The 15,168-nt window shown below is 32.3% G+C and overlaps 1 long non-coding RNA gene across 1 annotated transcript in view; it reads right to left on the bottom strand.

Annotated features, from left to right (window-relative positions):
• LOC135840559 (uncharacterized) overlaps positions 1 to 15,168 on the bottom strand; it is a 120,440-nt gene that overhangs the window by 26,912 nt on the left and 78,360 nt on the right. Inside the window, exon 3 of the long non-coding RNA XR_010557758.1 lies at positions 11,886 to 11,933. This is a non-coding gene — a long non-coding RNA (uncharacterized LOC135840559). The remainder of the gene's footprint in view (positions 1 to 11,885; positions 11,934 to 15,168) is intronic.

Genomic DNA, 15,168 nt, shown 5'->3' with positions numbered 1-15,168 from the left:
TTAGATAGGTACCTAGACCTACTCATAATTCTGCAACACTATACCCAGCAATTCCTTACCATTGGGTAGACCTTGGCAAAAAAGAGTAATGGGTGACTTCAAAAATTCTTATAAACCTCCCCTGTGAACTCCATATTAAAAAAATTTCAAACAGCTGGAAAAACAGTTTAAAACAAACTTTTCATTAAAAAAATTTGGCGACTGTTATCGATGGAGCTGGGATTTGTATGCAAAAACATGAAATATTTTATGCAGTTTTTTCACCCAAATTATGCAAAAAATATGCAAAAATTTCAGTTTGAGTTACGTATTCCTGAAAAAGATTTTTAAGCTGAAAAACACGAAAACTGTTAATTCAATTCAAATGAACTCGTTGATAAAAAAAAAAATACAGTTTTCTAGTCATTTATGAATTCACATTCCTAAAATCAAGTAGTAAGAAAAAAAAAGAGTTAAGGCTCCTTTATAACAGTTGAAAAACTACCAAAAGTAATTAAAAAGTTGAAATTATTCCAACTTTTCAATGAAAAATCACAGAAATTTCAATTACTGTTTGAAAAATGACAGATGAACTTTTCAATTATTCTATTTCATGTTTTTCAATTGCCATTATCAAAAAACTGTGCCAGTAAAAATAAAATACTTTTTCGGGCAAAAAAATTGTTGGTGACATTTTAGCAGTGTTGCGATTTTTTTAACAAAAAAAAGTCTTAAAAATCCACATTTTTGCTAAATTTCCGTAAATATGCAAAAAAATAAAACATGCCAGAAAATGCTTAATTATTGTACAGAAAAGTGCAGGTGTTTCCCCTTAAAATAAGCTAAAATTTACAAAATGGTATTCTTTACATGAAGTTTACATAGATTACGCGAAAAATGTAGACTATGTAGACAAAGATAATCTACACGCAGAGAACCAACCCTGCTGGACTCATACCCGTTAGGAAATTTCAGGATTCGTGGACCCTGGAATGCTTACGGATTTATCATGGAAGAAAATTCAAGTGAGGCACATAAGTTTTGAAAGGGATCAATAAATTTTCTGCTTCTAACAGTTGGTATTTTTTTATCAACTCGATAATTTCAAAGGTAATGTATCTCTTTTTTTTTTTTTTTTTTTTTTTTTATTGGAGTAGATCATGAAAAAAATGGTTGAAAGGAGATCTTCACAGGGTTCGTGCTCAATTGTTTCGATAAAAAAAAAACAACAAAAAAAAACATCAAAGAAGTTACAAGACGTGAGCAAAGCATTTTAATGTGGAAAAAATCGCAAAAAATCTGAAAATTGTCCACTAAAAAAAAAACGATAAACATTGTAAATGAGACTTTTTGGAATTTTCATTTAAAAAAGCGAAAATTTTAAGTGCACCTAAATAATTTTTGGTGGAAACGTGATAACATTTTTAGGAATTTGTCAAAAAGAAACATTTATTGTCAATTTTGGGCCAGCAGCGAAATTTTTTGGAAATTACTAGCAACAAAATACAAGTTCCTTTTTTGCAATTTTAGCCAAAAAAGTGAGACCTTTTCTTGGAAAATATTAGCAAAAAGTGAAACTTTGATCATTATAGCAAAGCAAGCTCGTATTTGGCATATTTTGCGAATAAAGCAACATTTTTGGGAAATATGTAGTAGGAAAAAAAGTGGGACATTTGGAATTTTTTGTGAGTAAGCGACATTTTTTTATAATTTTTGTCAATGAACACTTTTTGACAATTTTGACATAAGCCGAGACTTTATGCTATTTATGGCAGAAATCGAGTCTTCGACAAAGTGAATACCTGCTTTCGTAAACTATTTAATTGTTGATACTCGTATCTATATTTTTTTCTCTAAAAGATCGGGCTAAGATTTAAAAGAAATTGAATTTTTGGAAATAAGAAAAAATAATTTTGGAAACTAAAATTTTGAAACAATAAACAAAAGTTAGATACATTTAGTAATTTGGGAGACTTATTAACCTACTTAAAAAGTGACCGAGTATGGCCCCTACCTTCATTTTGAGTTCAAGATCTTTCAGAAAAAATTTCAACTTCGAAGGTACCGCTGGAATCACTTTTTGAGTTCTACTGAAAAATTTGTAACATGGAAAAGTATAATTTCCGAAAGTGGGGAAATATTTTGGAACGCAAGGAGATGCCAACAATGAGAAATAGCTAAAGATTTATCATTGAATCACATATCACTTCTTTTCAGACTTTCTAACTGGCCTAGAAATGAACCATACCTGCAATAAAATTATGAAAAATTGGATATTTAGATCACCCTTATAATCTCTTCAGAATACGAGAACTTGATATTTTGGTATAAAATTTAGACCGCTGACGCCTCAGAGTTTCAGCCGAATTTTTTCAAGCTTACATGCTTTTTTTCACCCTTAGTTCGAATTACGCGGACCATCAGCTCATGTTTTAAATTTAAAACGAAATTAGAATATTACTCTGCTAAACACTATTTAGGGTATTTTATGGACATTTTTTTTCGCACTTAGTCCTTAGAAGAAATCATCACCTCCATCAAGAAGAAAACGCCGACTATAGGGCTCCCTTTTGGTTAAAATCCGAACTAAATTTTTTGAAAATATCGTACAGAGTTCACTACCGAAAAAACTTCAGCTAAATTATTCCGAGCAAGTATAAATTTTCTCAAAACCGAACAACTTATTCCAAACACCGGTAAAGTAAGTAGATAAACAGACAGATAGCGTCATCACACCGAGCACACTCTCACCCCAAGAACGCAGCACACGTTCGCGCTCTCGTCAGAAAATTTAATTTTCTCTCTCTTCGTAACAATTTTACAGATTTAAGTTTTAGTAATTAGTTAACACCTTAATCGCGCGAACGCGATGGAAAAAAACCTAATTTACATTTTTACAGGAAAATATATTTTTCTCGGTTGATTTAAAATATTCAATTTTTTCATTGGTAGGGAAAAAAAGAAATGCTGTTTCAAAAGACAATTTAAACAAAAAGCAGTTTTTTTTTATCGACATACTAATGAGAGATTTTTATCAACTGAAATGATCCGTTTCAATTTTTTTTCTCTAACGGAACGAAAAACTGTATTTTTTTTTTTTTTTTGCAAAGTAATAGGTACCTTCAAATAGATGGAAAAAGCTCTTCAACAATTTCCTCTGTAAGTATATTGCGCTTATGAACTACTTCTCTGATTCTCTGACGAGTTGCCAAGAAATAACGGGTGGTTGCAAAATCTCATTTTCCGAGTGAAAAAATATCACGATATATGACGCGACGAGAACATTTTTAATTGAGCTTCGTGAAACTGAAACGCTATTAACGCTTATTTGTCTCGATCTGCTAATGTTTTTCAAATAATATTACAAAAATTGGAGAAAAAAATTATAGGCGGTTGTTATTACTTAAAATGCGTCTGCGTTGAGTCATTTTGTAATACCGATGCATAAATTATAGGTAGGTAGGTGTAGATTTCTCGTAGGTGTGAGTAAATTGCGAAAACGTCTAAAAATTAGAAAATTATCTGCTGGTAAAAATTGCCCGTTTAATGTACAAACACTTAAGATAGTTATGTAATAAATTCATTCCATTGGAAACAGTGCAGGTAGGTACGGTAAAATTACATCATATAAAAGTGGCTTTAATAAGGCATTACATAGGTGCGTGTTTCTAACATGATTTCACGATACCTATACATATATATCTCATCCCTTTTGCTACGCTGAAAGACGACCTAATTTTCCCTCATAATAAATTATGTATTAGGCCTACACACAATAGAGCACCTATTAGAAAAGTTATTTATTATGTAAGCAACCTAGCAAAGGATTATTGAACAAATTACCAAGTCATAAAGCAACTTTTAAAAAAAATGAATTACGCACAATTTTTTTGCATTTGAAATAAATTGCGATTATTTATTACGATGGGTCATCATTTTTATCAACTTTGTTCGCGGTTTTTTTTTTTTTTATTTCCGATGAGGTCGACCCATAACGTGAAAAGAATCATTCTCAGTTTGAGAATTGACAAGATATATTCGTAATAGGAAGGGTGAGGACGATGTTGGGAAATATTCTAGATAGGTACGTTACGTATCTATCTACATATACCTTTTCAAGCGCACAGAAAAGAAAACCATCCGGTATCCGAAACCTATTCAAAATTGACCAAAAATTTTCCGTGTTTACGCGCCACAAAGTAATACCGCACATTTATACACCATTATCCAATATCATTTCCTGCGACAATGCGAAGTTTAGCAAAGAGGAAATTACGAAAACATCGCGCACACAGAGGCGTTCGAGTATAGCTATCTGAATTGAGAAAATTCACCGCCAGCCTAAGTCGAAGAAGCGTGAGTTTGGGTTCAAATTAAAATCGAAAATTATATTCAATGCAGGCGGTGAAAATTTGTTGTGCGTTTTTTTTCCTCTCCCTTTTTCTTTTCTTCTTTATTCAATTCCGCGTTTCAATGTCAACGTGCATTCGATTAAAAATTTCTTCATTATAATTTCTGGCGTAAGGAGGAAAAAAAAATAACAGAGGAAAAATCATTATTCAAAGCATCCGGCGACTATTTAACTAAGGATAAAAAATATAAAAAAATTTAATATATTCCAGCAATTAAAGGCTTTTCTCCTTAAGAAGATTAGTTATGAAGAGAGAAACCGAATTTTCTCTCTCCTTTCGCATCGTCCTGCCAGATCAAATGCAAATGAGTTAAGGTAAATTATTTCATAATGTCTGTCGCGCCGCACCGGAGTAAAATAATGAAAGTGGAAGAATTTCATTTCCAAAAATGCGCGACCCACATTTCTTTATTGGGTCACTAAGACAAAGTTCGCGTCTTTGAAATTATACCCGATCACACCTCTGTACGGTATCACACCTCTCTCGATATATTGCGAAAATAACTGAAATTCAAGAATTCCCGCACTGAATGCAGCATATAAACAGGAATTCACAATGTGCGAATGAAATCGAACAAATTCCAACAACAGGAATAGTATGCACCGAGTTAATGGTTGTGATTAGCATCGAGAATCCAGCACCACCCTTCGCTTCGCCAAACATTCGTACGTAATACAATACCTACACGTGATGTTGACCTTTACCCCATCATGCCAAGTCCAAAGTCGCGTCTCTCGTCATTGACAACTTTTTCAAAATCAAAGTTTTAGCTTCATCTTTTATTTGTACTTTCGGTATAGAAATCATCCAAGTACTTTCCATTTCATTTTCTTCGATGCTTACTCAAAATAAAGTTTGAATAAGTGCAGTTTTCAGTTTATTTAAAACAGATCAGATGTTTTCCGTCCCCCGCCCCCTTCCCAACTCTTCTTATTCCATTGACAAATAATTTCCAACTTTCAAGAACTATTTGCAGATATTTGTCAGTGTTTGCTTGTGTTTTTCAAATATGGAGAATAATCATTCATGAAGATACTTTGCCGAACTTTTTCAGCATTTTTCAAGATCTCCGACGATATTTTTTCATAACCCCCGCCCCCCACAAAAATGCATAGGAAATTATGATTTTGAATTTTCACACAAATACTTGAATTCGAAAAATAAAATTACAATTTATTCACACAAGCTGATACCGGATTTCAGATAATGCAGATTGATTTTAATTATTACTTTTTTCACATAAAATAGGTAAGTATGTACATACTTAATAAATTGGAGGAAAAAATGAATTCTGAATAAAAAATGCAAGACTTTTTCACCATTACTAATAATTTTGAACACTAATTTGTCAAATACACTTACATTTTCAGTATAATGTTACGACTACAGGATCTGTAAATAGTTACTTTGGAGGTGGAACATTCGAAAATGAAAAGCTGATTATAAATACGAGTAGGACATCTACGTAGATAAGTACATGTAAGAACTATTTTGATGCAAGTTGAAATACTGAGAAATGGAGGAAAACTTATCTATCATATTTTTTCAGTGTTGTCAACTGATGAAGAAAAATATGAGCCTTTAATTTGAATCTCTTAAAAATCACCACCAAATCACTAGGATTTTTCCAAGGGAAGGATAAAACTGAGTTTTCAGGTTTAAAAATGCCAAAATTTGAGGTAACTTTTCAAAAAATTCCTCATGATATGCTCGAGTGAAGCGAGGAAGAGAATTTTTCAAAAAATTGCGAGTCCACTTTTGAATTAAAATCACTAAATCTATGTGTTCCGAGGCAAAAACTATGCAATCATTACAACGTTTGACGAAAATTCACTTTCAAAATCAGATCATGTGTAGAGGTCATCAAACGATGACGAATGACGCAAACCCGACATTTTTTCGATTTTTTTTTGGCGGAGCTGTGGGCTTTCAAAGTTCTCCAAAATGGCTGAAAATGAAAAATTTCAGTTGCAAATTGCTCCGGTTGTACGCGGTATAGAAATTTGAACTGTTTTTCAAATTGTAGTACTTTAAGAGGGTAATCGACGAATGATGTGAAAATCAGTGTTGCCACTTTCAAAAACCTAAAAAAAATCGATTAAAAAACTTATAATTTAAATATAACCATGGTCTTCACGAGTAAAAAATTCTGAGAAAATTCTCAGTTTTAGTCCTTTTTATGTAGATAACATATCAAAAAATTGGACAGGCGTTTTCTTTCATTTTTGAGAAAAAAATTACAAGTTTTACACTTATTGTAAAAATACCATCAGAAACCTAAAAAATGAAAATTTTTGAACTTTTGAGATATTTTACCAATGTGTAGACGAACATGTGAAAAAAATCTCTCTCCCTCTTATTTGTCAACAAATTGACGAGAAATGTCATTTTTCGTGCTATAATTTTAAGAATGATAGGTAATTAGGTATTGAAAAAATTTCGCCGCCGTTTTAAACAAAAGCAGGAACCTAAAAAATGAATATTTTTGTATTTTTTGAATTCACCAATATGTAGAGGTAGACTTAATAGGGTCACGATTTTCCAAAAAAAAAAGGTGGAAAGAGGAAACCAGGACGGATTTCCCGTGATAGATTTTATTGGTTGCAAAATAAGTCACATATAGTAGATGATTAATAACTAAACTTAAAATTCGAAAACATAAGGCAGGGTTGTAAATTTTGCGATATAGGTAAATGAAAAAGGTAATGAATTAGAAATCTGAAATCTCAGAGAGGCGAATGAACAATAAATCACGCAGTTCGTGATAACAAATTCGAAATTCGAAAAGATAAGGATTCAGCTATGATCCGAAATCATATAGCAAATGGTTATTAAAATGCAATTTACATTTCGTCACAAGCTAAAACATAAACGATTTGTTTCCATCGGATTTCCTGATCTAAATCATCTCAATTCAATTTGACCCATAGTTTGAGCACTCCCTGAAAACCAATCAGTCACCTAGAAATTCTACTGTCGTTACCATAGGTATGTAACAAAATTTTAAATTCAAAGGAAACCCGTTGAAAACCTAGTGTAATTTTATGCTGCGCAGGAAGAACGGGGTCTATAATTATTTGACAGTAAAAGATACCCTACATGCATCCAATGAATTTTCAATGATTCGTTACCTATGGTAACAATTGCATTTCAAAACTTGTGATTGGTGCATAGAGTTTCGTTTTATAATTTTATAAGTGGTAATGAGGACTCAAATTAAACTAAATGAGGTAGGTATACTATAATTACGTATGTCATTTATTTTTCAATTTTTAATATCTTTTGGTTACATATTTCTTCTCTAGTTTTAACGGTTCTTACTCCATAAAAACAAATAAATCGTTTTCCTAAATTTTAAAGTGACATTAGAATTGTTACAAAAGTATATTAGGTACTTATAAAAAAAATAAACAACACAAAAAATAAGATCGGGTTAAGCGGACGATTCCTCTTTTTAGAAGCAAAAATGATTGCTTAAGAAAAACAGTGGGTTAGAGGAGATTTTTTTTTCAAAACACCATTTCGTTCTCTTACACATTTAATTGTACGAGAGAAATCGAACACGTAGCCTCCAAATTTCTTCAAAAGATTCAGAAATCCTATAAAATTGAGCCAAAAAGACGCAGAATTTCACACAAAAGCTCTCATAATGAAAAAATTATGAATTGCTTCCAGGAGCAGAATTCGTGATAGACTCAACTCGATTTAGTGTCAGCATTATGAGAGCGTGTTGGGGAGAGTGAAAAGTACAATTAAAATTTCTTCAACTCTTGAACACCTTTCAATTCCAATCTTCACGAAATCCATTTTTTTGCACAGAAGAAAAAAAGGATACAAATTGCCTCCTGGCGCAGAACCCGCCATACTCTTGTTTCGATTTAACAGTGACCTAAAACACCTTTTACTTTCAATCTTCATGAATTTCTTTCATTTCTTGTGCAGAAGGAAAAAATACGAATTACCACCTGGCGCAGAACTCGCGTTGGACCTACTCAATTTAGCATCCATGAGCAATTGAGCATACCAGTACAAATATATTGAAAAAGTGAAAGTTGAAATGATGAAGACTCTTTTTTGCTCTAAAATGTCTAATTTTAAACATCAAACTTTTAAAATTTTCAACATTTAATTTTAATTTTTCAATTTTGTTTTTTGTTTCCTTACTTTTTCAAAAAAAAAAAAAAAATTGAAATTTGAGCAGAAAGAAGACTTTTATTGGAGTCACAAATAAGGCCCAATATCCCCCCCTCAAAAAAAACAATTAGATATGGGAAACCTTTTCACTCACTTTTTAAATAAAATTAAAATGCTAATTCCTTGAACGAAAATAATTGTAAGGTGGTACGGGGGAAAAGATTCTTCAAAAAATATATATATCAACACAAACAGACTTTTTTTTTAGAGCAAGCTATTCATTTCTACACAGCACCTACCACTTACCTACCAATGCACCTCATTTGCTGACAAGGAAACCATTACAATCCGTCAACTCTGAATGAGCTGAAATTCGGCTCACTGAAAGAGCATCTTACCCAGACCTTAGAATCAAATTTTGAGCTGCCAAAGTTTGTTTTTGGCGATTTTTTAAAAATTGGAGAAATAGCCTACTGGTGTTATCGCATTGATTTTGTAATGAAAATACATCAAAATTGTCATCTTCTTTTTCTATCGACTTCTTCGACCTCTTTCACTCCATTTTGAGCCAATTCTTTGAATTTCCAAATTTACGATATCCAGAGTACTACTAATTGTCAACTATCTGTACTCTCACCATAGCAATTAGAAATTTTCCAATTTGCCAAAGACAAATGAGGAGAAGGATATAAGAAAAAAAACGTTGACACATTTTTTATATTTTCGGTCCGCTGTAACGAGTTATTAATTCTCTCAAGACTATATCGCTTCGCGATGAGTGAAAAGTTGCGGGTAAAAGTTTAATATATTTAATCGTCGTTGAAAAGTTAACCGAAAACAAATATGAACTCGACAAATACAAACATCGCGAAATTTCACCGCCAGTTGTGAAAAAGCGAGTGAATTCAACAGTAACATTTATCTATCGCAACAATTTCATCTCCAAGTTGGCCAACTTTTTAAAAAATAATATAAACCCTTGATAGCAGTAGTGTATTTTTTGCTTGAAAACAATTTTCAAAATAAACCTCGTGTAAAGACCATAAAGCATATCACTCTTTCTACGAGTATACTGCAAACGTTCCTCGACGCTTACGGCAATGTCGTTGTCGTCGTCGACGATGAAAACAACAAAAAAAAATTAAAATTAAAATTTGAAAATTATTTTTGAATTTTTTTTATTTTTTATTGCGAGTGTAACGAGGTTGTACACCGTATACCGAATACACTATGGTTATACGCGACCACCTTGTACCATCCTCTATGGTATAAATGTACACATTCTCTATATCTCCGAGACCAAAGGGTTGTTTTAATTTAATTTCCAAATCAAATTAATAAATCTTTCACCGGAAAACGTTTTGAACACCACTGTAATAAATATTAAGGTTGGTGGATAACCTTTTTAAAGCACTGTAAGACCAAAACGAATAATAGACCTTTTCCGCCGCAGTTTTGCCTTTGGCGAAGAATGATAACAGAAAATTAAAGGTATACCTTATCGACCGGATTTCAGAATACAAAATGGAGAAGAAAAAACCAAAAGGTCAAGGTTTAACAGGAAAAGGTCTAGACATGTAGAAGCTTCAAAATAAGGTTGAAATTTAAAAAAATAAAATAAAAAAAATAGTCCATCCGTGCATGTTTCATATAAAATCTATATACCAGCATACGAGTAGGTACACGGTACTCATATGTAGGTAGGCGGGTAGGTCTAGGTAGGTATATCGCGCATTTAGCATTGTAAACTACCGCACCTAACTCAATGACAAAAATAATACCAATTACATGTCGCCTGTTTGGGTAACATTTGAATGAAATTGTTTTGCGATCGCCATAAATTTACATTTATCACAAATGCTATACGACGATTATACGTAGTAATTTCGGTGCCAAAATACTTTTGGCTAAAAATTTTATCAATCGGGCCAAAAAAAGTAGGTCTGTAGTATTGTTTATTAACAATATTACAACACTTTTTTCCCTCCAAATTGAGAGGGTTTAAAAATACATGAAAATGGAACAAATGTACCTTACGTGCTGTGAACGTGAAATTGCCTCATTATAAGCTGTAAATAATTCCCCGGTTCTTTATGTTATTATAACGGAAAACGTTACCCTTTAATAACTTTCCGTTAAGTTATCCAGAAATGGTTACATTTGGGTTGGAAAAATTCGGCATAAATAAATGGACAAAAGGTCATTATAAAACAAATACCTAGTTGATATCAATGTAATATAGCCAACAATATAGAAGTAAATTTTGAAAAAAAAATCATTCCTGAAATCGAAAGGTTCCATCTTTTGAAATTTTCTCACCAAATACATCCAAATTTTAAATTAAGTATTGAAAATAAAAGTTTTTAATTTCTCTTCATCGTATAAAACTCTGTCAAATTAACCAAATTCAATACATCTAAAAAAACAAACAAAACTCCAACAATTAGGGCGTAAAAAATTAATATTTTAGTTTAGAAATTCACAAACCACAGAAAGTTTGAAATTTCCCTCGGAAAAAATTTTCTTTTGTTTTACATTCGTACTTTTTCGAGAACAAAATCGCATTAAACAAAACCAAACGGCTATTGTCAGTATTGAGAACGTTTCGTGTTTGCGAATAAAACAACCCATTAATGTATTCTTTTTGATAACATAAATAAAGAAAGGAAAGAAAAAACATGCCCTTAATAATCTCAATCGAGCAGATAAAAACATCACATTACTAAAAAAAAAAAAGAGGAAAAAAACGTCAAAAGAAGAAGACAAAAAAAAATACGCAACCAAAAACCCGTAATGAAATCTGCGAAAAAATCCATATTTTTAAACATTCGTTCAAATAAATTAACGCGCCAGTTTCTTTATGAAATATTTCAAAGCAAAACTTGAATTCGGAAGGTTTATATTGAATTTTTGCGAAAGTTTTTATTGGAATTTCAAATCGTGAAATCAGATTTTTGTTTCATAATAAAAAAGTAATGGTGTATGTATCCTCTTGATTTCTGTCTTTGATATAATGTAATTCCGCATTTTTTACCACTACAGAAGGACAATTTTTACAAAAGGGGTCGAGTAAATAGGGAAAGGGAAGCGAGTTTGCAAGAAATTAATCAAGCTGTCAATATTGACGGCGCGGCGGACTCTTTCGCAGTATGTTTTTATGTCGTTTTTAAATGTTGGCGAAATGGGATTCTATTCCAATCGTTGACTCGAGTAGATGAGCAACAGCGAGCATCATGATGATGAAGATGGAATTAAGAGACTGGATTTAGGTAGCATTTGAACGAAATGAAGTCTATTTTTTAACAATATCTTACAAATGGCGCGTAGGTAATCATTTCATTTAAAAAAGATTCATCTTACCTAGTATAGCGAAGGAACAGGCAAACATCACGTAGCATTTTTGAAAATCTGAAACAGTAACACAAGATTCATTTTAAATTCAACTATGTTTATTGTTTAGCGTATGCGAATTTGGTGAATAGGTGATTAATTCTGCCCCCTCTCTTGAGAAAATCATTACTTGGCGGTCAAACAGAGTTGTAGGCATCACGCATGAAATGTACATTTTACCTATCTTATTATCAATTATACTTTAATGGGAAGTTTAAAGCAAGAAATATATTCCAAAAAGAGTGCAACCGGAAAGATATAAAATGTTTGCGATATATAGTCGAAAGTAGACCTTTCCTCGATCCCGGAGCCACCATTACATTTTTGAGATCGACTTGCAAAACCGGTTCAGGGGTACTCAAAGTTGTGAAAATTGACTATTTTTTTCCTACCTATTTTGGGTTATTGTTATTAGTCTTCACAGAAGATAGGTAGGGAAACTATTCTGGGCTTAAAACACTCGTAAAGGACCACTCTTCAAATAGCCACTCATAAAAAACCTCGCTCAGTGATTCTCATCCCTTCAGTGGCTCTCAAAGTGAAAATTTTGAAATTTTTTTTTCAAGTCGCACAATCAATCGAGTATTACTCGGAGGGTAATTTCGCAGCTGAAAAATGATCTGAGTAAAACAGTTTGGCCATTCCATGAGAATTTCAAATATGTGTCAGTTTTTGACCTAGCGTTGATAGGGGTTGAGACAAGAGGGGTTGAAGGGGAAAAAACATGATTTTATGCAATCACAAAAAATTTCTAATTTCGTTTTATACAAGACAATTTTATAAAATTGGATATACGCGGGGTAAAATTTTCGGAATTAAAGGGCCCAAATTTTGAGTTGAAATGGGCTGTTCTTGCCGTTTTTTCGATTATTCTCAAATATATCAAGAATGAAAAAAGCTAGGAAGGTGGTTAATATCTCATTTTAAAGAGCATTAAATTCTGAACATTTCCCTCGATTACATTACCCCTCTAGGGTTTTTAGTTTTTGAGCTATTTTGAATCCAAATTTGAATTAAATTATTTCGAAAACTAAAAATTCTAGATGGGTACTGTCAGCGAGGGAAATGTTCGAAATTTCATGCTCTGTAAAATGGTGAAATCAGATCAGGAAAAAGTTGCTTACATCGTGCAATTTTGATCGTTTTTTATGGCATTTTAAAACAAAAATCCGTTAAGAGAATGCACGCTCTTACACACCCACACAAGCACACATACATACAACAACCAACGTACATGACGACGCATTGCAATGCGTGTCCTTATACCAGACAAGATGTGCGCGCGCATGCAAGCCTCCCACTCCTCCAAAAAATGAATTCTTGCATATGCAAGGATTACGCAAATGGAATTCTGCCCTGAAGCTAGAAATTATTATTAAAATGATCATAATTATAATTCGTGAATCTGTCTTCAGTGCTTTCGTTTTTTTTTTAACGTTGAGCTTCAGTAATTTGATAAGATCGTATGAAACTTTATCAACTTTTAATGAAAATTGTTTTATTAAATTGGATCAATTTGATCACAATTTGATAAGATTGTATCAGGTTGTATAGAATTTTATAGGGTGTTTTTTAAGTGGTCTTGAATAATTCGATCAAATCATATAGAATTTGATCAACTTTTCTACATTGTATGTAATTGTTTGATGAAATTCTATACAATCAGATCAATGTGATACAATCTGTTCCTGAAAAAATTCCAAGTCCAGAACTTTGAGAAGGGCATATGTGTGCTTTTAATACGGATCTATTCAACAAGCAGGTTGGCTCAGAAGGAATGAAGGATAGACAGGTGGCAAGTAACTAATGAAGTAGAAATACATGAGATCAAACCCTTCCTGGGGCAAATATTGCAAATTTTTTTCACTTTTTTGGAAAAAATTTTTTTTGCATTCGCCTAAAATCTAAAAATCATAGCGAACGAAATTATATTTTATCCACAGAAGTTTCGGAAAATTCAGGTCAATTGACCCTTTATAAGGACACATTACTTGCATTTAAATCAAAAATCTTGATAAGATTTCCAGTGAAAGAAAACACATACCCAGAGGAGTGTAAATTGTTTTGGAATTCTGGAATTTTGATCCCCGCAAAGTGATTTCAAATGGATTTTTGAGATCTTTATTGAGGTAAAAAAATATGAAAAAATCTATGATTAGATTTCCTACAGGTTCCCTACCTTTTACACCAAGTTTCAAGTCAATACGTTAAAAACAGCCTGAGATAATGCAAACCCCCAAGAAAACACATTTAGGTAGATATCACCCCTCCCCCCGGAGTGTGAATAGAAAACCGCGTGTGCGCTCAAAAATAAATCATTATTTGATAGCAAAACGAAAAATAGCATGTACATACAAATCAAAATCAAAGGCCAAATCACCATGCTTAATCAAGCTAGAGGGTTTGCAGACATTCTGGTTCAAATGTATGAAAACTATAAATTCGATCAATTGATCCACCATTTTCAATTTTTTTTTTTGTAAATAGTGATTTCTGCAAAATGACGAGTTGTTTGTGACTTCACTAATTCATAGTACAATAACTTCCCCGCTTTGCTTAGTTTGAAGCAGTAAATAAAGTAGCTGTAATCTCAACAAGAGATGCCCACAAAAGAGAAAATAAGTTCGTTAATCCGAGTTGACTAGTAAAAGAGTGTTTTTTTAAAATGAGAAGATAAATTTCTTCGTAAATTACCCATTTTGTTCACACTGTAATACACTAACACATTTTGTGGTACCCGGTAGCAGGCAGACTTTTAATTCGGACAAATGATTTGTTGAAAGAGGGTATAATATTATGGCAAAAATCCAAACGATAACGCCCATTTTAATCACGGATATAATATAAAAAAGAAGAAGAAGTAGGATTCTTTGTTACTTTTCGTTGTTATTAATTCCATTTTCGTTTTCGTCGCCTTGTTTCGAAATCTTTACAATTTAATCGGCGCGGCGTACGGCTATTTTTATGTTCAACCATTATAAATTTGTATTATTCGAATCAACAGTGTTCTCTCGAAGACGCTACAATTTTTTTTTTTTTTTTTTTTTGAAGCTTATTATTATTCTATCGGTATAATTAATGTAACTTTGAGAACGATACATTTGTTATATACGTACTCGACTTGTATTATGCATCTATGGCAATATGCATATAACTCACTCATAATAGAGGAAAAACTATGTTTATATGTTGAAAATTTGTCGCATCAACTTCACGGCTAAATCCTTTACTTTCAACATTTCCGCAACAAATT

This window comes from Planococcus citri, chromosome 3, assembly GCF_950023065.1.
Source record: "Planococcus citri chromosome 3, ihPlaCitr1.1, whole genome shotgun sequence".
NCBI classification, from domain to species: domain Eukaryota; kingdom Metazoa; phylum Arthropoda; class Insecta; order Hemiptera; family Pseudococcidae; genus Planococcus; species Planococcus citri.
The sequence above is the reverse complement of the archived record's forward strand: the minus strand, read 5'-3'. Positions and strand labels throughout refer to the sequence as shown.